This window comes from Poecile atricapillus, unplaced genomic scaffold (assembly GCF_030490865.1).
Source record: "Poecile atricapillus isolate bPoeAtr1 unplaced genomic scaffold, bPoeAtr1.hap1 scaffold_273, whole genome shotgun sequence".
In the NCBI taxonomy this organism is placed as follows: Eukaryota; Metazoa; Chordata; class Aves; order Passeriformes; family Paridae; genus Poecile; species Poecile atricapillus.
Genome location: NW_026709075.1, coordinates 24454 through 34210, shown reverse-complemented (window position 1 = coordinate 34210; position 9757 = coordinate 24454). Strand labels below are relative to the sequence as shown.

The window sequence follows — 9757 nt, the reverse complement described above, 5'->3', positions numbered from 1 at the left end:
AGATGATGGAGGAGCTTGACTTGGAATTTATCTGTTTATTCCAACAGGATATGCAGATTCCACCCTTCTGACATCACTGCCTCATCTCGCCTCATCGGTGCCTCATGACACAACCCCTCTCCACAGCACTGAGTCAGCACCACTGTGTGATCTCTTCTTGGCCATGCAAGATGGTGAAAAGCTGCCCATAATGGTGAAAGCATAGAGGGACCTCTAAACAGGTCCACAAAGGGATTAAAAAACTCATGGTCATCTTATGAGAACCCCTCCCAGGAAATAACATGTACTCGGAAAAATTTACTGTACAGTAACACAGCAGTGTTCTATGGGAGTGCTCCCACAGCAGATGGAACAATAATTCATACTGTGTGTTCAAAGAAAGGAGCAAGGAACACTTGCACTTCACTCCTGGAGCTTCAAAAAAGCTGCCAAGCATATATCCCCCTGTAACTAACAGGTACAGGCTGATTCTGCCTGCTGCAGTCTTCTATAGGCCTGGACTGAGAGAATATTTCTTAAAGCATCCCTGGAAGTCTCCAAGGCCAGGTTGCAGCCTTGCATGTGAAGAGGGGTTTGAAACTAGATGATCTTTAAGGTCTCTTCCAACCCAAACTGTTCTATGATTCTGTGAAAGCATTACACACATGGAGTGCTAACCCTCCTCCCCCTCTAAAAAAGCTGTTTCCTATTTTGGGAAAAAAAAGCCCAGAACAAAACAATCAAATGGAAAGAATCTGAAATATTCATATAATGGTTGAATTACAAGAGGCAATGTAAAGAGGAGTTTTATGTTGGAAGAAACTCAGCCACATGAAAACTAAAATATTGGGCCACTATCCCCAAGTCTGGTCTTAAACAGTCCCTGAGTCTCTAAAACCACCCCAAAAACATTCTGTGCTACACCTCAGTGTGTCATTCTGTACAATAGGGCCAGATTTTCTTCCTGGAAAACCAGGTCCAAAGGCCAGGAGGCTCTTGTTCTATTTGCACATGCAAGTCCTTTTGTTGGGGGATTTAGGTCACAAGAGGGTAGGAAAGGCAGCCCTGAATCACCTGGCTCTTGCACGTGTTGCTTGCACGTTGTGCAAAGGTTTCTGAACTCAACCTCCTTTCAAGACACACCCTTTGTTTGTTACTTTCTCTTAGGGCTTTTTCGCAACCCCATCCACTGCCAACACAAACAAGGTTGCAACATCTCCCTCCAGTCTGTGTTCCTCTGCTTTAAATGTCAACCAGCCACATAGCACTGCTCACTTGCTTAATTGGGCAAAATACCTGCTGTGGCAGCCCTGTGCCTTGACTGCCTCCAGGAGAAAGTTTCTTGGGAATGGTGACGGAACCTGCAAGTCGGTCTTAGTCACGTTGATAGCAGATACCAAGAGTCTTGCGCAGGTAGGACACGCGGTTGGCTTGGCTGAGCAGCCATCGAGCATCTGTGAGGCAGCAGGGGAGGCTAAGGAGTAATTATCAGGGATCACAGTGGCTACTAGAAGTTGTTTCTGCAATTGCAGCACTTTCTACTTTGCTGCAGTGCACACCCTGTGCATAGAGAGCAGGGGAGAGAAGATGCTGCCATTCCAATGTCATTTATCGCTGTGAAACAAATTGTGGGACCAAGTTCCACTCCTAGTATTTGAGATAACTAGAGTAGATCTCTTCTAACTAAAGATGCACCACGACAAACACTCTGTGATTACTGTCTGTAAGCAGGTAGGAAACAGGAAACAGGCACCCTGGAGACCCTCTTAACTCCCAAATCTTGTCCACACTGGGAAGCAGATATATAATGCACTGAACAGAGTGCATTCTGATCTCCAGCAAGCCCAGGAAAATGGAGAGTGCATGGTGCCTACACTCAGCCCCTCCACACAGCCATTCCAGCTGAGATCAGCACAGTGGCCCAAGGACTCCCCGCAGACAGTGGAATACAGGACTGCCTCTGTCCGTGTTTTTGGCATGGCCTCCTGCTCAGAGAGAGCTGTTGTGTGCGTGGGATGGGATAGCATCCTGTCCTCCTCCTGCCTGATGGGTGCCCTGCTGCTGGGCTGTCATTAGCCACCGAGCCCCTGCCCAGCGTGGCACGCCAGGAGCCGGGCTGTGGGTGGTGCTGCTCACCGGCTGGAGGCGGCTGCTTTTATCAGCAGCCTTGATCAGGGGGATTTTCTCTTATTTCATTCTCAAGCTTCCTCCAGCCTCGGATTTGCATAAGATCCTGGGTTAGGACTAATCTGATCCCAGGCTGGGAACATTGCGTCAGGCCCAGCGAATCCTCCATGCCAAACTGTCTCTGGTCGGGGTGTGTTGGCACTGGGAAACAGAACCGTGCAGGGACAAATGGCAGCTTGAATTTTCCTTAGTAATAGGAGGTGCCTGGCTTTGTATCTCATTTAAACTCCTGTGCTATGTGGCAACTCCCAGTCAAGTTTCTATTTGTTTACAGCCCTTGTAGCCAGGTGCTTTCCATGTTCACTCCAGGTTGCTGAAACAAGAAGTGTGTCCAGCCTCCAGGGCTCGCCAGCAGCTATTGACTGATACGAGCACACTGTCCTCGGTGGCAGGAGGGAGCAACTTGCTTTATCTATGCATTCCCTGGCAAGCAGCATCAGTGGAGAAAGAGACATGTCTCACTGGCCATGTAAGGGTATGAATTCAAGTCTCAGAATGTAAATAAAAATGTGGCCATTCTGTTGGAGGAGTTAGAGGTGACAGGTTGCAAGTGCAGCTATGACACCTCCTGAAGGGCTGTTCACTGTGGGCATGTGGCTGATTGGCTTTTCCAGGTCCCACTGGATTAAATTCATGAGCTTGGGGAGGTGGGGGTTTCTCTTAAGGTTTTCACTTGGTAAAATGACAGAAGAGTGGAGGATCAGCAGTGCCAAGTGTCTGATGTAGCAATCACCATCTGTCTTGCTCACCTTCCCATCACCACTTTATGGCCAAAAAGATGGCCTGAGCTATTTCTTTGCTGCCAGATTCACTTGCTTCAAGAGAAATTTGGCATCCTGAACTGGAGCTGGTTTTTTTTATAAAATATAGACACAGACAACCTACTGCAGAAGGTACTATGAACATGGGGTTGTGATTGACACTGGGGTACAGACTGCCCATGGCCCCAAATCCCTCAAGACTGGGCTGACCTACTGTAACACATTGATTATCTCACTGCAATATTTAAAAATATATACTTCCTGCCAAAAATAGTGTGCTCCACTTGCCAACTAGATTCATTCTAGATCTGTCTTGTGTCATTTCAGTGTCCAGTCCCTGGCAAGCCAAATCATTCTACAAGCTCTGAAACTGAAGACACAAAATCAGCAATGGAACAGTGCTGCTTGAGTCAGAGGTGCAAAGAAATCAGCTCTCCACTCCATGATCCATCCTCCAGCTCACAGCTGGTACAAATGGGTACATCCTTGACAGTTCAATGACTACTGTCCCATTGGCTGGAAATGTTGTATTTTCTGACATTAGAGTATACACAGATTCATCTCAGATGCCAACCATGAAACTAAATGTGCTGTTGTAATGATGGGCAAAATCTTCAGTGCTTTGTTTTATTTGATCAGTCCTCAAAAGTCAAGGTATCCTGCTTAGAATATTAAAAAAATACCCTGTATTTTGTCCACTTACAAGCAACACATTGGCTCTGCTTCATACCAGAATGTCCATTCTCTAACACCACATTTATTGGAATAATAGGAAAAGAAAAATATTAATTTTTTTTAGGAAGGGGTGTTGGGGTGTTTAAAGTTTACGTTTTACTCTCAAGTCCAGAAATCTTTTGGTTCTGGTAGGAGCTGGGCCACCTTATTACTGGTATTGGCTTTCTGTGCAGGCCTTCAGTAGGGATTTTACTCCACTGAGTTTTCTTGTTTTGGTTGGGGATGTTTTTTGTCCTGGTGACAATTTTGGGTCATGCCAAACCTCCACGTGAACATCTCAGTTACACAGCTGCAGCCCCACCTTCCTCCGAAGAAACACTGAGAGCATTCCTCCCCCTCACAAAGAGTGTGAGCTCTTTGCCCAGAACAACAGAGGCTTTCCTGGTAGCAAATACCTATTCCTCTAGTCACTCAAAGGAGAAAACATGTTGGTGACAAGTCTTTTCCTTTTTTTTTTTTTTTTGTTCTTTCCATAGGGAAGAATCTTGATTCCTACCCAAATTCTGTCTGGGGTTTTTTGTGTTTTTGGTGGGTTTTCTTTGTTTTGTGAAAAAGGCATCGCCATGTAAGGGGTGTTAAATTGCCGCTGAGCCCAGATGACGGTGGGAGGATAGCATTTTGCTGTTTCCTTTCCTGCAATGCTGGCTCATGAAGCCGTGTCCCAAGTCGCTGGCAGTGTGGCTTTGCAGTGTTGTGGACAGTGAGCTGGCTCAGGTAGCTGCAGCATACCCCACACCCTTGTACCACTGAGCAAGTGAAGTCAATGAAGAGAAGAGTTTGACAGTTTGACAGCTGTAGGAAAATGACTGTATATGATGATTAATAAATAGAGAATATTTATGAATGCCTTCCCTCTGAGAATCAGGCTAATAGTAATCATACTTTTCTAAATCCTATCTATAAAGTCATGTACATTTAGATAAACACAGTCATAGAGATTTTTCTGTTGGCACAAATACAAGGCAGAGTCCCAGCTCTCAATCTTTACTTCAGACTCCTGGATGCCAACCTTCCTTCTCTGTGAGGACAAAAAGAGAAACTGGCTCCAGAAAATATAGTCAGTGTTTACATTTTATTGAACCACTAGACATTGCTGTTGGCCCCATCATGAAAACAGTGCAGCAAAGAGTGCCTTTCATTTGCCTGTGCTTGGCAGAAAATGTCGTTCTTTGGTTACTCAGCTGAAGTTGACAAGTTGCCCAGTATTTTTATTATCAGGTTGTCAGCTCAATCTCACTACTGCCCTCTTAATTTATTATTTTGTATTTCAAAATCACAGGTGTGACTCATTGCACAGCCAGAGGTTATAATGAAGTATCCCACTCATCCTTTAGCTCACCCTTTGTTCGAGACAATGCGGATTGCGGAAGGTTTCTGAGGAGGTAAGAGGATTGCAAAAGAGTCAAAGACTCCTCTTTTATCTTACCTATGTGTGGGCAGTGAAACTGCCTGATATGAAACCAGTTGGGTGCAAAGGTGGGCATGGAGGTTCATTTGTCATTGTGTCGAGGGTTGAAACTCAGAAGATGCAGCAGCTGTCATTAAAGATAGGCACCCAAACTTAAATCACCTCACCCTGAGGGTAAGTCCAGAGAGACAATCCCAGGATAACACACTTCTCCCAAGATTTCCTCTATGCTTTAGTTTCCAACAGGACAGAGGATGAAAACCAAACAGGCATTTTTCAGTTAAAAAAAAATCTTATTCCCTGCATTTTATGATTTACATCTGGAAGTGACTCTAAGTGCAAGATTTTGCCAGCACTGTGCAAATAAGAATCCTGTGGCATTAGAGTTTTTGAAACATAGATACGTGTTTCTTAGCATAAAGTGACGTATCTTCCAGGAGCATGGTTCTATTGGAAAGAATGTCTTGCTGCTGATTATGAAAATGACATGAAAGTCATGGGCTGAATTAAATATTTTTCCATATGGGAAAATTGATGGGACAGTTTCCCGGTATCATCAGTTCATGTGAAGCAGAGGAAGAGATCCTTTTACTACAGAAGTGTCAAAATCCAGAGCTATTCTAAATCAATTTGCTCTTTTAATTGTCTTGTACAGACGTCTGTCTCTGCAGCAGAAATGCTGAGCTCATGCTACATGAAAACAACCCACATAAACTTGAGGAGATACAAACACAATTTGTTCCTAACAGAAGGAGCTTATAGAGCCACACACCCCAGTGTCCTGGCAACTCATCTCCCTCCCCAGGGGGAAGATGCATGTCCTATGTCCAGTCTGAGTACCCTGGAGCAGTGACAGGCAGGGGCAGAACTATGGGGGTACTTGGCTTCTTTAAAGGTGCAACGTGGAGCTGTGGCAATGCCAAAAGTGTTCCTGGTCTGCTCTGTCTCATTGCTGGGGGGGAGGAACTGTGACTCAAAGGCTGTCCACTGGCAACACAGAAAACTACACCAAGAGCACTGGTTCAGCTCTGCCGTATCCAATTTCTGTCAAGTATAGAATAATAGCTATCCAGCGAGCTGGGACATGCTTCGCCAGCATCAATAGAGCTGTGCTTCAGAGCATCCCTCGAGGTAGCAAAGAATTATCCCCATTTTATAAATGAGGTAACTCAGGCACAGGGATTAAAGCCAGAATGTTCCAAACTGGCTGCCTACTGCTAGGTATCTACACCCATATTTACGCAACTCATGGCCTGATTTTCAGAAGGGCAGGGCAATGAAAATTTTGGCCTGAGGGATTTGTTCACATACAGTTTACTGGTAACAACGCCCAGGATGGAAGCTTGGTCTCTACTACCTGTCTTTCACCTTAACCACTGAAAACATCCTTTCTACCACTAGCCAAAAGTTGGTGAAGGCTCCTGAGTGTCCCCATTTGCCATGCAGAGGTTCAGAGTTAGCAATGCAGCCTGGCTGCCTACGTGCTCTCAGCTAGAGACTTTTAAAGAGCAACAGCAGGAGTAAAACTGGTGAGATTTTTTTGCTTCCTTCTCAGCTTTTCAGAGCCCAGGCAGCTTTGCTTGACTTACAGTGCTTTGCTAAAACAGTGTATCTGGTGTGTAAACCTCTGTTCTGCCTCACACATGGCATCATCTTTCCCCTCTGTCCCTTCGCCATGTCCTGCTCAGGACACCTCAGCCTGGCAGAGCACAGATCCAGTGCAGAACCAGTAACAGTAAGAGAAGGGAGAAAACTGGCCAGATGGATTTCTGAGCTGCTCAAAAGCACAAGCACCAAGAGGAGCAAATTAATCCCAGTGCCCCCTCACCTCTCTTCTACATTCTCTTTCTGGTCTTTAACTGAGCCTCAAAAATAGCCCTGATTTATTGGAAACTCTTGAGAAGCAAGAAAATGTACAAAAAAACCCTACTCCCATACAATCAACTAGCAAAACCCAGGAGGCAGAGCACTTGCTGGCTGGCTACAATAGAGCTTTGCAAGTGTCCCTGCTAAAATCATCCCTGCTAGGGGCTAATGTGATGCTTGTCTTAGCTTGTTAGAGAGCCGCGTTGTCTTTAGACACGTACTTGAAAAACAACGCTGGTGGTTGGTTGCTACCTGAGGGAAGAAGGACAAAGGATCTTGGCTGTCTCTGTGGAATGGTCACTGGTCAGGTCACCTCAAGCCTGACCTGCAATACCAAGTGCATGCTGCAAATCCATTGCTGTCAGCCCTTGTGTTTTGTCTCATCTGTGGAGTCCCAGCCACCTCTGACCTCTTCCTTCCCTTCCTTCAGGCCATGTCCTGCTCATGAGGCTCCTGCTCAGCTGCTCTGTAGCTTCCCCCCACCCGGAGGGAGGACAGGCAAGGGGAGGTGACAACCTTCAGCAAAGGTTAAGGCTGGAAAAGAAGGAAGTGTCAGCTCAATCAGGTCAGCTCAGCCAACCAACTGCTGCTGTAATCCCTCTGCCTCAGGTCCCTGTGCTGTTCTGCTCGTGCTCTGAATGCTACTGTATGAGCAGCAGCCTTGTCCCCACAGTACGGTCAGCCTGCAGCATCCAGACAGGGAGATGGGGAAAAAGGGTAAAGAGAATCTCCCAGAACTGTTTCCAGGTACTCCTCTTGCAGTGTGTTTCAGGAGCATGCACTTTGAGATGGACTTTCCTCCAGCAGTTCAGAAGCCCAGACTTGGCACCCTCTGATTTCTCCAGAAGAAGGCTGAGAGCTAGATATGGATCAATTCTTATGATGAAGCTCATCTCCATATTCACAGCAAACCCAGAAGCTTTGAGAAGCTGTCAGTGATACGACCCCAGTTCTCTCTGCCCAGGTCTGAGGTGCCTCTTCTGGTATGGGAGCAACTGAGTCTCACCAATCTGTCAGCAACCAGGAGGAAGCCAGGAAACAAATAAACAATAAAAGTTGGTGCTGCACTTCATACAGCAGCCAGTGCATTATTCTGTGGTGAAAACAAACCCTATTCTTGTCTGCCAGATAAACACACTTTATCCTATAAAGAGCAGCATTTTTGACTGTTCAGCAGCAGCCAAACTCACGATGGGAAAAATAACAGGTGTTTGTAAGACACTCCCTGTTTATTCACAGTGCTTAAAATAATTGCTTAAAAAAATCCAACAGAGATTTAATTTTCTATGCTCCCACATTTAAAAAAACAAAAACAAAAAAACCCCCTAAGCTTGGCTCATGGTAGTTGAAGGCAATTCATTATGAAAGGGGTGTTCTTTCTGTTGTGGTAGCAAAGAAACCTACTTATGAAAGCTCCTGAGGAGCAGAATAGTAAAGCAAATTCCTGCCTAGAACCAACACTTCCCTGTGCTTTTCATCAAACTCTCCAGGTGGAAGCTTTTAGTATCAAAACATATGATTTTATTGTCAAAATGGGATGAGTAGGGATTAAGCTCCTCCAGTTGCTGCCCATCATTGACCATCTCCAGCATTGCTTTTTATAAGGCAACGATGGCCTTGGGCTGGCTTATGCCCTTCCCTCTTGTTCTGGTGGTGGAACAGGAGATAAGTGCACTGCTCCAATGGGAAAAGCATGTCCCAAAGGCACAAACCTTTCTTCAATCACTGCTTGCTTCTCCGGGAAATAACTGGCAATGGATCTTGATCAATAGACCACTTTCCAGCACAATAGGCTGACACATGGTGCTGGAGGAAGAGGACAGAGACTCCCTGTCTCCATCCACTTTCCCCATGCTTGCTTACAGCACAGGCCGGGGACATCCCTGAGCCACCCAGGGGTGAGGGGACACTCAGTGCATGGCTGCTGCTGGGAGTTGATCCTTGTGGTGGTGAATGGGCCACGGATAAAGTCCCTGCAGGAGCCACCCAAGACAGTACAGCATCATTCCTGAGGGCTACAAGCTTCATGAGATGACGATTGTGGTGGTTCTCTGTCCTCAGGTCTTTCCTTTCCTATGGGGAATGGCTCTCCTTGAGTCTGGGTCCCTGCAAGCTGTTGGGATAAGTCACAGATGCTCAATGGCTCCCTGGGAACCTGGAGATAACCTGGAGCACTAGCAGCTCACCGAGCAGCTCACCTAGCAGCTCCCCAGTGCTGTCCCAGCCCCCAGGGAGCAGGTGGCTCCTGGACTGCCATCCAGGTCACAGGTGGATGTAAACACAGCCTACCCCTCACCTCCAACCCGGGACCGAGACATCCTGATGCTGGGAGTAAAACACAGCCACATTTTAGACTCTACTGTTCCCACAGAGGTGCAGGAAGGGTTACACAGCCCAAACCTTCCTGGGAGGGCTCACGTATCTCTAAGCAGTGGGCATGAGAGACAGGCAGATGGGGTTTGTGCAGACGAGGGACCGGGCAGGGCTTTCAGCAGCGCTGTGGTTTTTATCTGTGTTTCGGCAGCGTTCCCGGCTGAGACCAGCCCCTCGTGGCACCGCCAGGCTTGTCACACACAGCGGCCTCTGGCCTGAGCAGAGGAGGCAGATGAAAGGCAGGAGGAGGAGCAGAGGCACAGGGGAGAGCAGTGGTCTCGCAGGGGCCCGCAGGAGCGGCGTGCGGCGGTGTGGGCCCGGCAAGGTGCCGCTGTCACACGGGATGCGCAGCGATGCCGCTCACACGGCTCCTCCAGCCTGTCTGCCATGAGACAGAGCCCAGCTTCCCAAAGGACATTCCCACAGCCAGAGAGGGCAAGATGAAAGA

General features: G+C 47.1%; 1 long non-coding RNA gene across 5 annotated transcripts; it reads left to right on the top strand.

The window, feature by feature from the left end:
- The first annotated feature begins 1167 nt into the window (after positions 1–1167).
- Positions 1168–8002, top strand: LOC131574369 (uncharacterized). 5 transcript variants are annotated; one of them, XR_009276486.1, is made up of 6 exons: positions 1168–1392; positions 2476–2641; positions 3255–3395; positions 4942–5044; positions 6472–6599; positions 7367–8002. It is a non-coding gene; the product is annotated as an uncharacterized LOC131574369 (long non-coding RNA). The 5 variants fall into 5 exon arrangements; XR_009276485.1 differs by having other exon boundaries at positions 3255–3405; XR_009276488.1 differs by having other exon boundaries at positions 2441–2641; positions 3255–3405.
- The last annotated feature ends 1755 nt before the right edge of the window (positions 8003–9757 follow it).